The following is a 22,936-nucleotide window of genomic DNA, read 5'->3' on the forward strand; positions in this document are numbered from 1 at the left end:
GTGACATAGAAGACAGGTTGATGGCAAGAAAGGAAGCAGAGGAAAAGAGAGAAAAGCAAAAGACCATGAGGAAAGGTTAAGGGAAATAAATGATAACCTCAGAAGTTAAAATCTACGTTTAAAGGGGGTTCCAGAGGGTGTCCAAAGGGACAGAGGTCCAGAATACGTATTTGAACAAATCATAGCTGAAAACATCCCTCATTTGTGGAGGGGAACAGGCATTCAGATCCGGAAATAGAGAGACACCCCAAAAATCAATAAAAACCACTCAACATCTCGACCTTTAATAGGGAAACTTGCAAATTCCAAAGACAAAGAAGATCTGTAAAGCAGCAAGAGAACAGAAATCTCTAAATTTTATGGGGGAAAAGTATTAGCATAACAGCAGACCTCTCCAGAGAGACCTGGCAGGCCAGAACGGGCTGGCAGGATATATATTTATGGTCCTAAATGAGAAGAACATGCAGCCAAGAATACTGTATCCAGCAATGCTCTCATTCAGAACAGAAGGAGAGATAAACAGCTTCCAAGACAGGCAGAAACCGAAAGAATATGTGACCACGAAGCCAGCTCTGCAAGAAATACTAATGGGGATTCTGTAATAGAGGAAGTCCAGGGCAACAATCCACAAAATCGGGGACTGAATAGGTATCATGATGACACTAAATACATATCTTTAAATTGTAGCTCTGAACGTGAATGCGCTTAACGACCTCAGCAAAGGCATCCAAGGGGAGGGGCCCGCGAGGAGCCAGGCTAAGGCCGCGGCAAGTGTCCCTAGGATAGGAGAGCCTGACCTGGAGAAGCAGGAGTTTCACCATTCTTCCCAGACAGGAAGGTGCTCTCAGGGAGTTAGAGCAGGATCCCAGGAGGGCGGGGATGCCCTCAGACTCCCAGGGACACTAACAGAGCACTTCGGCCCCAGGGAGAGCGCACCACACCAGCCACCGAGCTCCCTAAAGGGCTGCAGCGCCCAAAGGTGCACTCTGGAGCAGCTCGCAGGTGGATCCGCGGGGGCTCCGTGGAGGGGGGCGGGGCTGCTCGTCCGAGGGAACAGCTCAGAGGCAGCTCGGCGGCAGTGCCGCACGGAGGGTCTGCACGGCTCCTGGGGCAGCTGGGAGGCGGCTCCGGCAGAGGCTCCACGCGGAGGGGCCTGCTCGGCCCATGGAGCAGCTCAGGAGCGGCTCTAGCAGAGGCTCCGTGCAGAAGGTGCTGCGCAGCCGGGAGCGCAATCCGACAGCGCAGGCCCAGGAGCACAGGGCGCCGGGACACAGCCCAGGATCCACCTCCCCTCGGGACAGGCAGAGGCCGGGAGGGCCCAGGACAGCAAGGACACTCCTGCCCCGAGCTGAGCAGATCAGCGGCCCCGCCCCCAGAGCATCCAGGCCCCTGCAGACTGAGAGCTCTGTGGTTACTGCAGGAGCTGATTCCAGGGCTCCAGAGCTGGCCGCCACCACTGTTGTTTCTCCTGGGGCCTCACAGGATAAACGACCCCCAATGAGCCTCACAGTGGCCTCACCGTATAAACAGATTAAACATCTTTCACCGAGCCTTGAACCAGGCAGGGGGCTGGGCAGCTCCCCCAATGCTAACAACTGATAATCAGCACAACAGGACCCCCCCCCCCCCCAGAAGACCAGCTAGAAACAAATTATTGACCAACCAGCACTTGAAAGTTCCAGGGGAAGTCGAGGAATTTACAGTATACAGAATCAGAGGATACTCCCCCTTGTTTGTTTGTTTGTTTGTTTGTTTTTGGTGTGTGTTTTTTTATTTCTGTTTGCTCCCCACCCCCCTTTTTTCATCTTTTTTCTTTTCTTCTCTTTTTCCTCTTTTTTTCTCTTTTGTTTTTGTTTTTTTTCTTTTTCTTTCCTTTTTCTCTTCTCTCTTTTTCTCCTTTTCCCAATACAAATTGTTTTTGGCCACTCTGCATGGAGCAAAATGCTTAGAAGGAAAACCTCACCTCAAAAGACAGAAACAGAAACAGTCCTCCCTCCCACAGAGTTAGAAAATTTGGATTACATTCAATGTCAGAAAGCCAATTCAGAAGCACTATTATAAAGCTACAGGTGGCTCTAGAAAAAAAGCATAAAGGACTCAAGAGACTTCATGACTGCAGAATATAGATCTAATCATGCTGAAATTAAAAATCAATTGAATGAGATGCAATCCAAACTGGAGGTCCTAACGATGAGGTTAATGAGGTAGAAGAATGAGTGAGTGACATAGAAGACAGGTTGATGGCAAGGAAGGAAGCAAAGGAAGTAGAGAAAATCAAAAGATCATGAGGAAAGGTTAAGGGAAATAAATGATAACCTCAGAAGGAAAAATCTACGTTTAAAGGGGGTTCCAGAGAGTGCTGAAAGGAACAGAGGACCAGAAAGTGTATTTGAACAAATCATAGCCGAGAACAACTTCCCTAACTTGGGGAAGCAATCAGGCATGCAGATCCTTGAGATAGAGTTTTCCCCCTATAATCAATGAAAACCTTTCAACACACTGATGTTTCATGGTGAAACTTCCAAATTCCAAAGATAAAGAGAAAATCCTCAAAGCAGCAAGATACAAGGGATCCCTAAACTTTATGAGGAGAAGTTATAGGTTAACAGCAGACCTTTCCACAGCGACCTGGATGATTTACCTGTGGTGAATAGAAGGTGTGCCCTGGTTTGGTGTGTTTGCCATGAACAGGCTGATTGAGCTGTTTATGCATCCTCAGATCCCCCAGTCTCCTGGGTGGACCCCACATTCTTCCTCTTTGCAATCCGATTCTGTAATGACTATCAGTGGAGAAACCCAGTTTTATGCTCGCTTGACAAAAACAAGTTGGAACATTTCATGGTGGCTGACAGAACTTTGCCCTAAAACATATGATTCTTTAAAACTTGTTTAACAAAAAAAAAAAAAAAAAAAAAAAAAAAAAAAAACTTGTTTAACATTTATACCAAAGGTCACGTTCTGCAGGTGTATGCATGGTGGGTGCACACGGGGTAAGGCCTGGTGTGCCCTGCGGAGCGGACACAGTGAGACAATATGGGTTTTAATTGAAAACACATCAATCATGGGTCACACTACCAGTGTTGTCAGGTATTTGTTCTTGTAGTATATTTTCAGGTGTTTTGTTTTTCTAATTTAATTCTCTCACCCTGTTGTCTGACTGTGAACTGCTAACAGTGTTAAACTTGAAAGGGGAATGCTATCTGCCTGTTTCACAAGGCTTGCCACCATGACTTTAAAGAAACTAATATATTGAAAAAGTATATTTGAACCCTTGATTACTTTAATTGCACCATTAAAACATTTGACTTAAATTATTTGATCATTCCAGTTGGTGTACTGTTTTCTAATTTCTCAATGTGTATGCCAATTTGCCCGTCAGTCCACATGTCTTGTTCACTGGTCTATAATTTTTGTGCAATTACTAAAGGCAAAGGACTAGATGCACTACTGTGTAAAGAGATTACACATGACTACCCTATTGCACTTAAATAGTATGTGGGGATTTACAATCGCTTGCATTGTTTCACAAAATAAATATCTCAATGTCAAATACTAAAAAAAAAAAAAAAATGCCATCAAGCAGGTCACCATGAAGAAGGATTACCAGCAGCCAAGATGGAGAAGGAGCTGAGCCCTCAGAAACCTGCCATCACCCTGAGTGCAATCTTTTTGTGTGCATATGAAACATTCTCCAGAATAGATCACATACCAGGTCCCAAATCAGATCTTAACAAGTACAAAAAGATGAAGACTATACCATGCATAGTTTCCAACCGCAATGCCATGAAACTTAAGTTCAACCACAAGAAAAAATTTGGAAAACCCAGAATTACATGGGTGTTAAAGAATATCCTCCTGCTCATAATGAATGGGTGAACAGGGAAATTAAAGTGTAAATTAAAAAATACATGGAATGAAATGAAAATATGAAATTAATAATAAAAGATGTCTTAAGTGATCCTATGATTTTCACACATGCTCTTCCTAACCTCCATTGTGGATTACAACCAATTTCCCTGAGGTATTTGAGATTAATCACCCAGCCAGGTGGTAACTTCCTTCCTTGGCTATTGACTCAGAGGCATGAAGAGCTCAAAGTGTCCAGGCACCAGTTTCAATTTCCAGTTCAGAAGGATTGTTTTTGTGCCTGTCTTTGAAAATGAGACCTCTAGGCCAGCGGAGATTAAAATCGTGGGAACACAAATTAAACACTTTGCAAGTAGACCTTGAAGGGATATAGTGAGCAGTACCCCTCCCTGTTCCAATCCTTGATTCCTGCACCTGTGAATGGGAGCTATGGGAGAAACAGCATCATATATTAGAAGCTGATTTGGAACATATATAGCCGTCTGGAGAACCTTGTCCTAGCCTGCAAGGAATTGTCACCTAGCTGGCACTACAGCTGCAGCTTCATTTTTTGAATTTATTTTTTATTGGTGTTCAATTTGCCAACATATCGAGTAACCCCCAGTGCTCATCCGGCAAGTGCTGCCCTCAGAGCCTGTCTCCCATTCCCCCCCACTTCCCGCCCGCCTCCGTTTCTACCACCCCTAATTCATTTCCCAGAGTAAGTAGTCTCTCATGTTCTGTCTCCCTTTCTGATATTGCCTGCTCATTTTCTCCTTTCCCCTTTCTTCCCTTTCACTATCTTTTATATTCCCCAAATGAATGAGACCATATAAGGTTTGTCCTTCTCTGATTGACTTATTTCACTCAGCATAATACCCTCCGGTTCCATCCACAGCGAAGCAAATGATGGGTATTTGTTGTTTCTAAAGGCTGAGTACTATTCCATTGTGTACATAGACCACAACCTCTTTATCCATTCATCCTTCCATGGACACTGAGGCTCCTTCCACAGTTTGGCAACTGTGGACATTGCTGCTATAAACATTGGGTTGCAGGTGTTCCGGTGTTTCACTGCTTCTGTATGTTTGGGGTAAATCCCCAGCAGTGCAATTGATGAGTCATAGGGCAGTTCTATTTTTACCTTCCTTTGACAAACCTCCACACAGTTTTCCAGAGTGGCTGCACCAGTTCACATTCCCACCAACAGTGCAAGGGTTACCCCTTTCTCCACATCGTGTCCAACATTTGTTGTTTCCTTCCTTCTTAATCTTCACCATTCTCACTGGGCTGAGGTGGCATCTCATTGTGCTTTTGATGTGTATATCCTTGATGCACAGTGATGCAGAGCATTTTCTCATGTGCTTGTGGCCGTGTCTATGTATTCCTCTGTGAATATTCTGTTCATGGCTTTTGCTCATTTCATGATTGGTCTGTTCGATTCTTTGCTGTGGAGTATAGTAAGTTCCGTAGAGATCTTGAATACTAAAACTTTATCTCATATGTCAATTGCAAATATCTTCTCCCGTTCTGTAGCTTGTATTTTAGTTTTTTTGATAGTTTCTTTTGGTGTCCAGGAGCTTTTTATCTTGATGAAGTCCCAATAGTTCATTTTTGCTTTTGTTACCCTTGCCTTTCTAGATGTATCTTGCAAGAAGTTGCTGTGGCAAAGTTAAAAAAGGGTGTTGCCTGTGTTCTACTCTAGGATTGTGATGGATTCTTGTCTCACATTTAGATCTTTCATCTATTTTGAGTTTATCTTTGGGCATGGTGTAAGACAATGGTTTAGTTTCCTTCTTCTGCATGTGGATGTCCAATTTTCCCAGCAATATTTTTGAAGACACGGTCTTTTTCCAGTGGATAGTCTTTACTGCTTTGTCAAATATTAGTTGACCATAGAGTTGAGGGTCTATTTCTGCATTCTCTATTCCGCTCCACTGATCTATGGGTCTCCTTTTGTGCCGGGACCACACTGTCTTGACGACGACAGCTTTGTAGTACAACGTGACATCTGGTATTGTGATGCCCCTGGCTCTGGTTTTCTTTGTTAATATTCCCCTGGCTATTCGGGGTCCTTTCTGATTCCACACAAATCGTAAGATGATTTGTGCCAACTCTCCGAAGAAAGGCCATGGTATTTTGATAGGGACTGCATTAAATGTGTTAGTTGCCCTGGATAGCATTGACATTTTCACAATATTAATTCTTCCAATCTATGAGCATGGAATGTATTTCCATCTCTTGGTGTCTTCCTCAAATTCTTTCAGAAGTGTCCTGTAGTTTTTAGGGTATAGATCCTTCACCTCTTTGGTTAGGTTGATTCCTATCTATCTGATGCTTTGGGTGCAACTGTAAATGGGATTGACTCCTTAATTTCTCTTTCTTCACTCTCACTGTTAGTGTATAGAAATGCCACTGACTTCTGGGCTTTGAGTTTGTATCCTGCCACACTGCCAAATGGCTGTATGAGTTCTTCCAATCATGGGGTGGAGTCTCTTGGGTTTTCTAGGTACAGTATGATGTCATCTGCCAAGAGGGAGAGTTTGACTTCTTCTTTGCCTATTTGAATGAAAAGAAATAAAGGTATTTCTTTTTGTTGCCTGATTGCTGAGGCTAGGACTTCTAGTACTCTGTTGCATAGCAGTGGTGAGAGTGGTCATCCCTGTCTTGTTCCTGATCTTAGGGGAAAGGCTCCCAGTGTTTCCCCATTGAGAATGATATTTAATGAGGGCTTTTCGTAGATGGCTTTTGAGATGCTGAGGAATGTTCCCTCTATACCTACACTCTGAAGAGTTTTGATCAGGAATGGATGCTGTATTTTGTCAAATGCTTTCTCTGCATCTATTGAGAGGATCCTATGGTTCTCATTTTTTATCTTGATGATATGATGAATCACATTGTCTGTTTTTTTTTTAATTTTTATTTATTTATGATAGTCACAGAGAGAGAGAGAGAGGCAGAGACATAGGCAGAGGGAGAAGCAGACTCCATGCACTGGGAGCCCGACGTGGGATTCGATCCCGGGTCTCCAGGATTGTGCCCTGAGCCAAAGGCAGGCGCTAAACCGCTGCGCCACCCAGGGATCCCCACATTGTCTGTTTTATGAGTGTTGAACCAGCCTTGCTTCCCGGGGATAAATCCCACTTGGTTATGGTGAATAATCTTCTAAATGCACCGTTGGATCCTCCTGGCTAGAGTTTTGTTGAGAATTTTTGCATCCGTGTTCATCAGGGATATTGGTCTGTAATTCTCCTTTTTGGTGGGATCTCTGTCTGGTTTTGGAATTAAAGTGATGTTGGCCTCATAGAACGAATTTGGAAGTGCTCCATCTCTTTATCTTTTGGAACAGCTTTAGGAGAATATGTATGGTTTCTTCTTGAAACGTTTGATAGAATTCCCCTGGGAAGCCATCTGGCCCAGACTTTTGTGCCTTCGGAGGTTTTGAGAACTGCTTAAATTTCCTCCCTGGTTATCGGCCTGTTCAGATTTTCTATTTCTTCTTTTCCCAGTTTTGGTAGTTTGTGGTTTTCCAGAAATATGTTCATTTCTTCTAGATTGCCTAATTTATTGTCATATAGCTGCTCATAATAAGTTTTTAACCGTCTGTATTTTTGATGTTGCTGGTGATCTGTTTTTTCTCATTAATGATTTTATTAAATTGAGTCCTTTCTCTCTTCTTTTTAATAAGACTGGCGAATGATTTATCAATCTTATTAATTCTTTCTATTTTTTTTACCTTTGACGTTTTCTTTAATAAAGTTTTTTATTGGTGTTCAATTTGCCAACATATAAAATAACACCCAGTGCTCATCCCATCAAGTGCCCCCCTCAGTGCCCATCACCCAGTCACCCGCATGCCCTGGCAACCTCCCCTTCCATCACCCCTAGTTTGTTTCCCAGAGTTCGGTTTCTCTTATGTTCTGTCTCCCTTTCTGATATTTCCCACTCATTTTTTCTCCTTTCCCCTTTATTCCCTTTCACTATTTTTATATTCCCCAAATAAATGAGACCATATAATGTTTGTACTTCTCTGATTGACTTATTTCACTCCGCATACTACCCTCCATCCAGTTCCCTCCACGTCGAAGCAAATGGTGGGTATTTGTCATCAGATAATGGGCTAGTTTCCAAGTTTTATAAAGACTTATTAAACTCAACACTAATGAAATAAACAATCCAATCATGAAATGGGCAAACAACATGAACAGAGATCTCACAGACATAGACATGGCCAACAAGCACATGAGGAAATGCTCTGCATCACTTGCCATCAGGGAAATATAAATCAAAACCACAATGAGAAACCGTCTCACACCCGTGAGAATGGGGAAAATTAACAAAGCAGGAAACCACAAATGTTGGAGAGGATGTGGAGAAAGGGGAACCCTCCTGCACTGTTGTTGGGAATGTGAATTGGTGCAGCCACTCTGGAGAACTGTGTGGAGCATCCTCAAATAGTGATAAATAGAACTGCGCTCCGACCCAGGAACTGCACTGCTGGGGATTGACCCCAAAGATACAGATGCAATGTAATGCTGGGAGACCTCCACACCGATGTTTATAGATGCGATGTCCACAAAAGCCAAACTGTGGAAGGAGCCTCGGTGTCCTTATTAATTCTTTCAAAGAACCAACTCCTGGCATTGTTCATCTCTTCCACGTTTCCTCTGGTCTCTATTTCATTTAGTTCTGTCCGAATCTTTATTAACTTTCTTCTGCTGCTGGGTGTAGGATCTAATTGCTGTTTTTTTTTTCTCCAGCTCCATCAGGTGCAAGCTTTGCTTTTGTATGAGAGTTCTTTCCAGTTTTCGCTTGAATGCATGCTCGTATTGCGATGTATTTCCCCCTCAAGACTACTTTTGCTGTATCCCAAAGAATTTGAATGGTTGTATCTTCATTCTCATTAGTTTCCATGAATTTTTAAATTCTTCCTTAATTTCCTGGTTCTCCCTTCAACTTTTCGCAGGATGGTCCTTATCCTCCACGTGTTTGAAATCCTTCCAAACTTCTTCTGGTGATTTAGTTCTAATTTCAAAGCATTATGGTTTGAAAAAATGCCGGGGATGATCCCAATCTTTGGGTGTCGGTTTATACCTGATTTGTGACCAAGTATGTTGTCTAATCTGGAGAAAGTTCCATGTGCACTTGAAAAGAATGTGGATTCAATGGTGTTTGGATGGAAAGTTCTTTAAATATCTGTGAAATGCATCTGGTCCAGTGTATCATTTAAAGCTCTTGTTTCTTTGGAGATGTTGTGCTTAGAAACACCTATTCAGTCCCTGTTTTTGTGGATTGTTCTTTTCGATTTCCTCTATTATAGAATCCCCTTAGTATTTCTTGCACAGCTGGCTTCATGGTCACATATTCTTTCAGTTTCTGCCTATCTTGGAAGCTCTTTATCTCTCCTTCTATTCTGAATGAGAGCCTTGCTGGATACAGTATTCTAGGCTGCATGTTCTTCTCATTTAGGACCCTGAATATATCTTTTTAAAATTTTTTATTTATTTATGATAGTCACACACACACACACACACAGAGGCAGAGACACAGGCAGAGGGAGAAGCAGGCTCCATGCACCGGGAGCCCGACGTGGGATTCGATCCTGGGTCTCCAGGATCGCGCCCTGGGCCAAAGGCAGGCGCTAAACTGCTGCACCACCCAAGGATCCCCAGGACCCTGAATATATCCTGCCAGCCCTTTCTGCCCTGCCAGTTCTCTGTGGAGAAGTCTGCTGTCATGCTAATCTTCTCCCCACAAAATTTAGCAATTTCTTGTTTCTTGCTGCTTTAATGGTCTTCTCTTTATCTGTAGAATTTACAACTTTCACTATTAAATGTCGAGGTGTTGAGCCGTTTTTATTGATTTTAGGGGGGCGGATATCTCTATTTCCTGGATCTGAGTGCCTGTTTCCCTCCCCAAATTAGGGAAGTTTTCAGCTATGATTGGTTCAAATACATATTCTGGAGCTCTGTCCCTTTTGGCACCCTCGGGAACCCTAGGTAAACATAGATTTTCCCTTCTGAGGCGGTCATTTATTTCCATTAAGCTATCATCACGATCTTTTAGTTGTTTTTCTCTTTTTTTCTCAGTTTCCATCCTTGCCATCAACAGGTCTTATAAGTCACTCACTTGGTCTTCTACCTTGTTAACCCTCATTGTTAGGACCTCTAGTTTGGAGTGCATCTCACTTAATTGATTTTTAATATCGCCCTCATTAGATCTAAAATCTGTAGTCATGAAGTCTCTTGAATCCTTCATGCTTATTTTGAGAGTCACCAGTAGCTTTATAACTGTGCATCTGAATTGGCTTTCTGATATTGAATTGTAATCCAGATTTTGTAACTTTGTGGGAGAGAGGACTGTTTCTGATTCTTTCTTTTGAGGAGAGGTTTTCCTTCTAGTCATTTTGCTCAGTGCAGAGTAGCCAAAATCAAGTTGTACTTGATTGAAGTGTGGACTCTTCTCTGACTGTAGCATTCCAGCTGTTCTCTCTATAAATCTCAGGCCGAATTCCTAGGTTTTCAAGATGATTTGAAAGTTATCTAGGTAACTGGGTGGGGACAGGTGACTTGGGGATCCTAGTCGTCCACCATCTTGTCCCCTCTTCCTTTTTTCTGTTTAAGCATGGTTTCTAGGCAATGATATCAGGAGGGTCAATGAGAAAGTCATCTGACATTGGCCACCTGAGCTGCATGGTGATTGGCCACTTGAAACAGGCCAACCTGGGAGCCTGTATGATTGGCTGGGGCATGGTGGTGACACCACAGAAAGACACTCTGATGCACCTGGGCTGATATAAGAGCATGGTAACCCCGCAGGCCCCCGTGACAACAGAGATGGCACTTCAGCCACAGTTCTCCCTGCTCTCCCTCAGGTTCTCTGCCCTATTTTCTGCTCCTACCCATGGCAAGCCCCCTGTCCACCAGTTCTGACCCAGGCCTCTTGCCAGCTCTTTGGGCTCCCCCTGCACATCTCTTCATCATCCTCTGTGTTCCTGAGTATCCATGAACCCACAACAGGCAACTCCTGGTCCCATTTCCCACTGTGAGGTTGGCCTGGCTCCTCATGGACACATTCCCATGGCCTGTGGGAGTGGGACACTGGGAATCGATACCATGGATACTCAGGCAGAGGAAAAAAGCCTCTCCCACACCTCTGTGGTCAATATCGGGCTCAACAGAGGAAAGATGTCAGTCCACATCCTGAGGGAACCCAGGGCACTCATGGCTTCTCTGGAGCTCTCTAACCCATCTCAGCACAAGGCACATTACGGCCCTAAAACTTCAGTCCACCCCCATGTGTACAATGTCTGCAGTGCCTTTAAGCATCTGGTATAGAGAGTATTTTAAGAAACAAGTAAATCCTGGGAAAAGGAGTCACCACATCACTGGAAATGGTGGGGGACATTGGATCATGGGCCCTCAGACCACGAGCTGCCTGCCCCAGCTCACTAGTGGTCAAACAGATCCTCCAGATCCCTGGCTGACCAGGAGCCCACAGACCACAAACCCTCGAACACAGCAGGACACTGAGAAATTCAGTCTGCAGAACAGAGCAACTACCATGAGCCCTCAGACTGGAACTGTCTGAACCCACAACCCCCTGGGCATGTGTGTCACCCAGACACTGGATGGACAACAAACTCTCATAGCACCAGCTCTCCAGCTGAGTGCAGTATAAGGCAAGGGGGCCAAGGGAAGACTAGGTTTGCTGAGTGTCTCTAAATCATGATCCCTGCATCCCAGCTCATCATTGGGAAAGGAGGCACCTGCACAGTGGGATCAGCATGTGCCTTGGACCTGGAGGCCAACATCACAGCTCAGCTGTACTCAGTTAGGCCCCTGGTAAGTGGGCTCCCCTTGTGATTTGGACTTGGGGTTACACATTTCAGACATGGCTAGGCCAAACAGGCCCCTGGATAGCAGGCTCACCATGTGCTATTGGACCCCTAGACTAACAGCATATCTCAGCACTAGGGCAAGCCGGCCTCTGCTTAGGAAGAATTCATGAGATTGAGAAAACTATTGTAGGACTTATTAAGGAAAAGATAAAGAATCCAAACAAATAAAATCATGAATGATCACAACCAACTCCAAATAAATGAAAACAGTTATAAAGAATTTTGTGAGCAATTATATTCCCCCAAATTAGGCAATCTGGAAAAAAATGGATGCTTTTCTTGAGGCTTATAAACTATGACAATGGAAACAGGAAGAAATTGAAAACCTGAACATATCCATAACTAGTAAAGTAATTGAAGCAGTCATTGATATCTTCCCAGAAACCTACAGTCCAGGGATGAATGTCTCCCAGAGAATTCAACCAAACATTTGAATAAGAAGTAATACTTATTCTGTTGAAGCTCTTTCAAATAGAGCAAGGAAATGCAAGGAAAACTTCCAAACTCATTCTTTGAGGTCAGCATTACCTTGATCCCAAAACCAAAGATCCAACCAAACAGGAGAACTACAGACCAATATACCTGATGAAAATGGATGCCCAAATTATCACCAATATACTAACTAAGGGAATACAAGAGTACATCAAAAGGATTATTCACCATGACCATGTGGGATTGAATGTTTGACTGCAAGGGTGGTTCAACATTTGTAAGTCAATCAGCGTGATAGATCATGTTAATAAAGGAAAGGGCATGACTCTTATGATCTTCTCAATTGATGCAGAAAAAAAATCTTAGACAAAATGCAGCATCCTTTTCTTGATTAAAACTCTCCATAGGAGGATGCGGAGAAAAGGGAACCCTCTTGCACTGTTGGTGGGAATGTGAAATGGTGCAGCCACGCTGGAAAACTGTGTGGAGGTTCCTCAAAGAGTTAAAAATAGACCTGCCCTACGACCCAGCAATTGCACTGTTGGGGATTTACCCCAAAGATATAGATGCAATGAAACACCTGAACACCTTCACCCGGTGTTTATAGCAGCAATGTCCACAATAGCCAAACTGTGGAAGGAGCCTTGGTGTCCCTTGAAAGATGAATGGATAAAGAAGATGTGGTTTATGTATACAATGGAATATTACTAAGCCATTAGAAACGACAAATACCCACCATTTGCTTCAACGTGTTTGGAACTGGAGGGTATTATGCTGAGTGAAATAAGTCAATCGGAGAAGGACAAACATTATATGGTCTCATTCATTTGGGGAATATAAATAATAGTGAAAGAGAATAGAAGGGAAAGGAGAAGAAATGTGTGGGAAATATCAGAAAGGGAGGCAGAACATGAAGACTTCTAACTCTGGGAAATGAACTAGGGGTGGTGGAAGTGTAGGAGGGTGGGGGGTGGGGGTGAATGGGTGACGGGCACTGAGGGGACACTTGAAGGGATGAGCACTGGGTGTTATTCTGTATGTTGGCAAATGGAACACCAATAAAAAATAAATTTATAATTATAAAAAAAACTGTCAAAAAAAAAAAAAAAGAAAAAGAAAAAGCTTTCCACAGTGTAGGGATTGGGAGAGTAGACCTAACAGCATAAAAGCCATCTACGAAACCCATGGTGAATATCATTCTCACTGGGAAAAATCTGACAGCCTTTCCCCTTAGGTGAGGAACACAACAAGAATGCCCACTTTCACCACCATTCTTCAACAGAGTAGTAGAATTACTAGCCTCAACAATCAGAAAACAAAAAGAAATAAAAGCCATTCAAGATATAAAATCAATGCCCAGAAATCATTTGTATTTATAGACACTAAACGTGATAGAGAAGAAAGAGAAATTAAGGGTTGATCCTACTTAAAATTGCACCAGAAAACATAAAATACCTAGGAATAAACATAATGAAAGAGGTAAATGATCTGTAACTACAGAACACCTATGAAAGAAATTGTGGAAGAGCAAAGAGATGCATTAACATTCCATGTTCATGCATTTGAACAATCAAATGTATGTCTTTGAGTATATGATGTATGTGTGGGATGCAAGAATTGCTGAGAGATACACACATTTCAAAATTGTAAGAAATGATATAAAGATTCCCTCTAAAATGCAGTACCAATTTACATTCTTGGGAAACTTTAAAAACCGTGAAGTTTCATGTTACTCTTTACTTTAACTCATGAGAATCTGTGTATGGGGCCCAGACTCTTTATTTTCTTTCTTTGGTAATTCTGATACAAGAAGGCTCTAGGATGTGATGAGAACCATAGGACAAACCATCTGGATGCTCCTGCTGCATTTCCTCCTGCTCTTTATCTTTTGATGGGACTATCCCATCTCCTCACCAAGGGGACAGGTTCCAAAAGGACACGCATCAAGGATGTTGCTTCTCTATGTTGCTACCCTGGTACTGTGCTTTGTATGACACTGATCATCTATGACAAGGCTTAGAAGAGTGTTTGCAGCTCATATGATAATTCTGTTTTCTTTTATTTCCATGGACCAAATAGAGAAAGGAACTCTGGGCGGGTCCCTGCGATCCCCACCATCCAACCTAAGAAGAAATGGATGTCGATGATGTCTTTCTTTTCCAAGATCTGTCACAAAATATTAGAAACAGAGGTCCCTCCCCAACAGCCACTTGTAACGTGTGTTTGCCTGGTCTGCATTCGTTCCACAGCTCCACTGAGGCGCCTTCTGAAAAAAACCTGACACTTCTTATAACACAGACAGAATGTTTCCAGGATAACAAGATGAGCTGGGAAGAATTTAGCTTGCTGCAAACTTTATATAAAAGTATAGAATGAACTGCAATGAATACTGAGAAATAATGATGAGGCTCGGTAATCACCTAAATACCTAATAGGACTGTGGTCCAGTCTGCAGCCCTGCACTACTCAGGATGGTGGGGAGGTGGCTTTTTCTTGGATCTTGTCTGGACCTTGCATCCTCTTGGTTCTGACACCAGCACATGTTGCTGTGTCCTTTAAGGCACAGAACACTGGAGCCTTCCTGGTATCAGAGGTTCACCATGGAGGTCACTCAGCTCTTGCCCTGCAGTGAAGAGTTTAGTCCATGATGTAGATTCCTGCATTAGCCACACAGCGTCCCAAATTTGTATTATATATGCATTTTTTTCCCTAATCTTAATGGCTCAGACGTATGCATTCTGGGGTGGGACATCCTTTAGATGCCCTGAAATGTTTGTAGATGTGCTTTGCTAGTTGGGTCAACTAGCAGACTGCTTCTCCACTGCTGTTGAGAAGTTGAGGAAGATGAGTACTGAGAATTAGCCACATTAGGGAGGCATCAACCTCACTGCAGAAGGGTCAAGAGATCATGGAGAGAGGAACTGGAGGAAACAAGTATAGACACATCTTTCAAGGTGTTTAGCTACAAAGTAGAGCAGAAAATTGGGCAAGAGCTGGAGGAGTAAGAAAGGTTGGGGAAATGCTTTTCTTTGAGATGGAAGCAGTATAGCATTTCTTGTCCTGCGAAGGATCCCTGCTCTCAGCTCACAGCAACTGTCTAAAGCCCCCTTTCTTCTGAGCTCTAGCACACCCTCGGTGATCCTAGAACACCTGTCCCCTACTTCCCCCAATCTACCTCAACCAACCTTCCTCTAGCCCTGAATTATTTTTCTCTTCCTCTTTCCTCTTCCATCTGTTTTCTTCATTATGTGGATCAAACTAATGTATCTGCAGCAAAAATCAGGTGTCTTTAGGTGGAGAAAGAAGGGCTAAGTTGAGCAGGCAACATAGGATTTTCTTTAGAGGGAGGGATTGGGGTTAAAATGGGTATGACTTTCTTGACTTACTCCCCTGGTCTCTTGGAAACAAGTTCCAGAAGCATGAATCTCTGAAGAATGTGTTTTTCATCCTGACAGAAAGAGTCCGGAACCCCAATGATAAAAAGTGTCATATGGCAATGAGAGGCCTGAGCAACATGGTCTGTGAGACCCCTGACAAAGTAGGAAGGCAAGGTGTCACTCGGCCTGCCCTCATGGCCTGGCATCCCCAGGGCTGAAAGATGGTGCCTCATGTACTGGTTATCTGTCGCTGTGTGAAAGATCACCACAGACCCAGCACTCATCCTCTAGCATTTTCCTTAGGTCAAAAGCTTAGGTATGGCTTAGCTGGGTCCTCTGCTCAGGATCTCACAAGGCTACAATCAAGGTGTGGGTCAGACTGCATTCCTTTCTGAAGCCTGGGCTCCTCTTCCAAGCTTATGTGGCCATTGAAAGAATGCGGCCCCTTCCAGTTGTAAGACTGAGGTCCCTGCTTTCTTGCTGGCTGGCCACCTCAGCTCCTTGAAGCTGTCCTCTCATAGCATGTGAGCTTACTTCTTCAAGGCCAGCAGGAGAGCCTCTACCACTCGTGCCTACTAAGATGGACTCATATAATGTAATGTAACTATGGGAATGGTGTCTCATCACAGTTGTCATATACTGTAGGCTAGAAGCAAGTCACTGGTTCCTTCCACATTCAAGGGAAGGATATTGTAAAAGGCATGACTCATTTGGGGTTGAGGGTCATCATACCTCAATACTATCAGTGTTGGGAAACAGAGCTGTAGATGCAATTAATGCACACCTGGACATCACCCTCTGGAGTGAATTTCATTTATTTTTTAATAGTTTGTACCCATTTAGTAAAAGATGTTTTCCCCACCTCTGCTTTTAGCATCTGTCAACTTCAGTGACCATTTCATCTCATCCCATATAAAAGTACCATTATGTCCTAGATGCCTAGATCATCCAGCCCACCACACTCCTTGATGTGCCCTTCCCGGCCTCATGTGCTCTTGGGCCAAGTTCTCCAGATTGCTCTTTCTGTTCTTTTTTTCAAGACTGAGCTGGCTCTTGGGTCAGGTTAATGGAAATACTTGTATTTCAATGACAGCTGTTACAGCAATTCCTGAGGAAAGCCACACTCTCAGTCCAAGTCCTAGGTTATTGAAAGATTAGAAGTAGGATTGCTTTTCAACTCACAGAGAGCAATTTCTGGATTACTCACACTTTTCAAACCTTGTTCACAGGTGTGAAAGTATAAGAAAATTGTCCTAGACCTGCTGGTACATGGACTATATGGCCCTGTGAGTGCTGAAGTCATCCACAAGACTCTGACCATCATCTTGGGCAAGATCCAGGGGAAAAGTTTGGGCTCTTTCTTTGTAGACATCACTCTTCAGACTAGGACTTTATTAGATGATGTGAGAGAATTCAGAAGAATCTGGGTTATTAAAGTGGAAGTGGGATTTGCAATGTGAGCCTAGGGTGGTGTGTTGCTCAGAGAACATGGTCTGTATTATTAACTTATTTACTAAGAGATTGTTGAGAGGCAAGTATTATACTGGAGGTTATGGAAGACATATAAAGAAGGATTTTTTGTTGTTATAGAGAAGTGAATATGTGTACCCCAATGATGAAGTTGGTGATGGATATGAAGGTGAAGATGATGATAACAGTGCCAATGTATATTCAATGCTCTGTTATGAATGTGATGATAACACTAGTTAGCATTTAGCAACCAATACTGTGTGCCAGGTATGGTGCTAGGCAGCTTTCCTAGATTATCTCATAGAATCTTCTCAATAACCCTGTGAGGTGGGCACTATTCATCTTCACTTTATAAATGAGGAAACCAAGGCACAGAGAGGTTAGGTGACTTGTCCAAGATCAAAGAGCCAGTAAATGGATATGAACCAAGTCTTCTGACTACAGGACCTGCCCTCTTCACTGCCAGGTGACATGGCAAGCTGAGCAGAAGTGCACTGATACATTGTTTACTCTGAAACTATGGGGACTCTGGGATCCATTCCTTTCAAGCTAACCAGCTATCCTGCTGCAGTTACACATATGCCACATGCACACATGCCCTCTAACAGGGAGATGATACATGTGGAACAGGAAATGGACCTCTTATTTACTCACAAAGCACCTTCTGTGAGTTCCTCACACCTAATTCCCCAGATGGAGCTGCACCACACAAGAGGAAGAAATTATGGAATTTGGTGTTTCTATAGGAGCTTCTGGCCCATTTGCCTCTCTTCCCACTTGGAGAGACAGGAAGAACTTTGCTCTGGAATGCAAACCTGTCATCTCTGCGGGTAGTGGGGAGAGGAAGGTCTCTACTCTACCTCCCTGAATGGAAACAGATATCTCCAAGATGTCTAAATCTCTCTGCAGGTGCCATCTTAGTTTCCAGAACTGGCTTGCCATGTAATCACTTTTTAATACCCAGATGACTCTAATTTTTGATCAGGAAGCCCTGGTTGTATAGTAACCTGGCAATACTCATGAAGAGTTGTTTCCTGACAGTTATTTCTATTATTGCACTTTTGACCACCTGTCTTATGCTGTTGCTCACTTGTGCATGGGTTCGGATGATTTTCAGGTCCCTACCAGGCCAGGGTCTTGTACGTCTTATTGCATTAGGGTAGTATTGGATTGAATTATACAGGGATGTCTGGGTGGCTCAGCTGTTGAGCATCTGCCTTCAGCTCAAGGCATGATCCTGGGGTTCTGGGATCGAGTCCCACATCAGGCTCCCTGCAGGGAGCCTGCTTCTCCCTCTGCCTATGTCTCTCTCTCTCTCTCTCTCTGCGTGTGTGTGTGTGTCTCTCTCATGGGTAAATAAATAAAATCTCTTTAAAAAAAGAATTATAAAAAAAAAAGAATTATAAACACATGCATGCATGTGCATGCACAGATGCAGACACGCATAGGTAAACAGCAAAGAAAGTGAAACACTAAAGTAATTTGTAAAAGTGCCCTATGGGCTAAAAAAATATTTTTAAATACTTCACGAGGAGCGCCTGGATGGCTCAGTTGGTTAAGCATCTGCTGTTGCCTCAAGTTGTGATCCCAAGGTTCTGGGATTGGGCCCTGTGTCTGGCTGTTTGCTCAGCTGGGAATCTGCTTCTCCCTCTCCTTCTGCTTCTTCCCCACTAGCGCTCTCTCACTCTCTCGCTCTCTCAAATGAGTAAAATCTTTAAAAAAAAGAAAATAAATACTTCACAAATGATGAGTGTCTGGGACCCCCCTCTCCATTCTAGTTGCTCCTCACCCCCGAAGAAGCCCAGCTCAGCTTGGTTCTCTTTGGTTTGCCTAGAGCTTTCATGGGACCAAGAAACATTGATATAAAATCCCTTCACCAATGGTCAGGAGACTAGGTACTACCCTGGTTCCTTGTCACCTGACAGTGTAACTCTGAGCAAGTCACTGAAATGCCCTGAGCTTTGGTCTCCTCATCAGGAAAGGGAGATACTCAGATAGACCACTCACAGTGGAAAACTAGAAAGGACTGAACCCAGTGATACACGATCAGGGACAAACCAGCCAATGGTACTAAAAGCAGAGAGGGTTGGCAGGGTGTCAGGGAAGAAACACAATTGTTTTTTCTGCTGCAGGAGGGAGAAACTCAGACCACAGGTGTAGAGAGGTGTCCTTCCAGAAACACTGGGAATGATCAACAGGAGATGGATCAAATGAATTACAATGCAGCCACCCCAAGTTCCTTTAGGTATCAACATGAAAAGAGCTCTCAGATAGATGGTTGGGTGAATAATCGAGGTACGTAACAGGGGCATGGTGTGCTTCCACTGAGTGAAAATGTGAGAAGGGACTATGTAATATACATTTTATTCTTTTTCTTCTTAATTTTTTGGAGGGATGCACACACAATTTATAACTTTGTTCATTCATGGGAGAGAAATTTAATGGCAGGCAGAAAGGGATAGAAGGAGATTTACTTTTGTTAATAAAATGATTTGGTTATTTTGAATTTTGAACCATACAAATATGTTCTACCTCCAAAACACTGAATAATAAACAACAGAGCTGGGAAGCCGGGATTATTAGCACAGTGATCCCCAGTCTGATTGTCTTGTCTGCTGGGGATGACATTCATTGAAGACCCAGCCTGCCTCCTCTCTGGCCCCCACCTCGGTCAGCTAAGAGCTTTAGACTGGATCTGACCCATCTCCTACCAAGTAACAAAGAACGATGGATGGCGGTAATGCATCTGGTGCAGTGGCCTTTTGGTAATGACCTGGGTTCTGTCCTTTTGTTCACCGGGAAACCACAGGAGAATAACCACCTGAGATATTCAGCCTTTGTCTTGTTCGAGCAATTGGCGGCCTTTGCCAGGTGGAAATGGAAGAAATTCTTCACCAGTCAGTTAAGCAGACTCAAGATTCCCTCCTGATACATCTACAGGACAGAGAACCCCAGGTTGCCAAGGTATGTTTGTGACTCTCACCCAGTATGGGAGAGCTCAGTGCCATTCCTAAAGCGAGCTGTGGTGCTGCCCTGTTGTGTTGCAGTGCTCAACCCTCTCTATTGCTGCCGGCTCTGCTATGGACATTCAGCAGTGTAGCCACGTGAATCCTTGGAGGTGCCTGCCCAGTGTGTCATTTCTCTCTCTGCAAGCATGCAAATTTCCATTTGCTCCTGCCCCACCTGCCCCATCCAGCACCTGCCACTGGAGAGTGGGGGCCGAGAAGCATGGGGTTAAGCTGTGGGGCAGTAGCCCACATAACGAGAACATTAATTCATGCCCATTAGCTTCTGTCACTGTAGATTTCCCACTCCTGGCTTTTCAATCCTCTAGAGAGCTTTTGTCTTATTCTTAGAGGAAATATGTCCTAACGGGGTTGGATCAACGTCAGGCCTGCTTTGGAGTGGGTGAATATTTTTCAAAACCACTGCGAACAAAAAGGTTTCACCAAACCACTTGTCTTCTTTAAGTTATTGCACACAACAGAGAGAGACAGGGAGAGAAAGAGAATTTAGGAATTAAAGAATCCAGAACCCCTTTGATGGGACAATAACTGGGTAAACTCTAAAGTGATGCTCTCCCCACCAGCCCCAAGTTAGAGATGTGGTCATTTCAGAAGCAACATCCTTTAAGGTTGACATCTTCAAGCTTTCTGGAAGTTACTTTCATACCCTCAGTGGCCCCCAGACCACATACTGGATGCAGTGCCCTTGCTTGGATTATAGAACTCTCTAATGCCTTTGACAGTAGGATGGAAATATTATTTTTCTCAGTCTTGCAAAACAACATTTCGAGCCTGTTCTCTGTATCTGAAAGGAAGAAAGGAAAACAGATTTCAGAGTGAAGAAGAATAAAGGAACCCTAAACTCTGCTGGCAGCTGGTGAGTAAGAGGGCAGGAGAGAATGCTCCCAGAGGTCCCTGCCCTCCTGGTGTCAACCCAGAAGGTGGCCAGCCACACAAGCAAGTTACTCCCCATAAAATGACTCAGGCCAATTATGTTTCGATCGTAACTGACCCATCTTGCAATGTAAATGACAAAACGTCCAGAGGATTATGCACAAAATCTATTGGCACATCCAGTGTAGATCATTAGATCTACGCAGACCCTGATCTCCACCTCTGAGGATCTGACGATCGATTGTCCTCACACTCTACTCATTGTAGTCAAGGAGGTTTATTGAATCCTCCCCTCATGTGCACTTTTGCTGATGTCTTTCAGAGCCACTATCATCCAGAGCTCCAGCAGTTCCTCTATGCAAATAAGATTCTGTAAACACAGAGCAGCAGGGAAATTGTTCTAGTGAGAGCACCTTGCTGGGGGGCTGATATTGCCCCTCTTTTAACTCTTCGCATGCTTCTGCTTGCTTCTCATGATTGTAACAGAAAACGGGATGCTGGGAGAACAATTGATGGCAATTGCATGGAATTGTATAAGTCTATCCACAGTGAATTCTAAATTGTTTTCATGTATCTCATTTCCTCTCCAGACAAATTTGTCAGAAGTTACATGCTTTGTTTAAAACATTTAAAGTAGATTCGGGGCTTATTTCTCAACCTTTTCCTTCATAAGTTCATCTCTGTCACCTATCTTTTATTTTTTATTTTATTTTTAATTTCTGAGGCTAAGGAAAATATTACCTTAAGTTTTTTTGTAATCTGCTATTGATACTTTCAATTTGCTATTAATACCTTTTATTGCCGAGATCTATTTAAAGTTGGCCAAGGAATGTCCACAATAGCCAAACTGTAGAAGGAGCCTCGGTGTCCATCGAAAGATGAATGGATAAAGAAGATGTGGTCTATGTATACAATGGAATATTCCTCAGCCATTAGAAATGACAAATACCCACCATTTGCTTCAACGTGGATGGAACTGGAGGGTATTATGCTGAGTGAAATAAGTCAATTGGAGAAGGACAAACATTATATGTTCTCATTCATTTGGGGAATATAGAAAATAGTGAAAGGGAATAAAGGGGAAAGGAGAAAAAATGAGTGGGAAATATCAGAAAGGGAGGCAGAACATGAGAGACTCCTAAGACTAGGAAACGAACTAGGGGTGGTGGAAGGGGAGATGGGCAGGGGGTGGAGGTGACTGGGTGACGGGCACTGAGGGAGGCACTTGATGGGATGAGCATTGGGTGTTATTCTATATGTTGGCTAATTGAACACCAATAAAAAATAAATTTATAAAAAAATAAAATAAATTTGGTCAAGGGACTGAGAAGGTGCTTTGGAGGGTATCTTTAGCTTCTTGTAACCCTCAACAGTCATTGCCTCCAAGATCATAATACAAATATTAAAAGAGAAAAAAGTCTGTAAAGCATGTGTTGAAAAATCTCAGGCTAATAGTAACATATGGATTAAGAAGTAACATTTGTGGAGAATATTTATTGGACCCTAAGTATTATTTAATATTTACAACAACCCTATAAGAAGTGCTTTGTAAGTATTATTTAGTACTTACAATAACCCTATGAGAAAGGTACTATTATTACCCTCATATTCCAGGTGAGAAAACTCAGGCACAGGGAAATTAAGGAGCTTACCCGATGATCTGGTGAATGATTGGAGCCAGAAGTCAAGACTGGACAATCTGCCTTCTGGAGCCTATATTCAATCACCATGTGATTCTGCCTCAATGTGGAATAATTGACTGATGGCTAGCAATGTAAAAAACCCCCCAAACCCAAAAACTAAACAAATTTAAAAGCCCCCTCAGCTCCTGCTCTATTTAACCCAGTTAAGTTTTGCTTTTATATGTAGTAAGTACACACTTTTATTAATTTAATTTTTGACCTAAGTATATATTTTTACTTGTCATCTCTTGGCTAATTATGTCAATTTTTTGGAGCTCAATTCTAGTTCCACAAGGGATCACATGGCTCTTGCAAAAAGTTTCAAGAAAA

The 22,936-nt window shown here is 43.1% G+C and overlaps 1 pseudogene; it reads left to right on the forward strand.

Moving 5' to 3' along the window:
• Positions 1 to 1,164: 1,164 nt before the first annotated feature.
• Positions 1,165 to 21,300, forward strand: LOC140634849 (protein maestro-like; annotated as a pseudogene).
• Positions 21,301 to 22,936: the final 1,636 nt, after the last annotated feature.

This window comes from Canis lupus, chromosome 6, assembly GCF_048164855.1.
Source record: "Canis lupus baileyi chromosome 6, mCanLup2.hap1, whole genome shotgun sequence".
Taxonomy (NCBI): domain Eukaryota; kingdom Metazoa; phylum Chordata; class Mammalia; order Carnivora; family Canidae; genus Canis; species Canis lupus.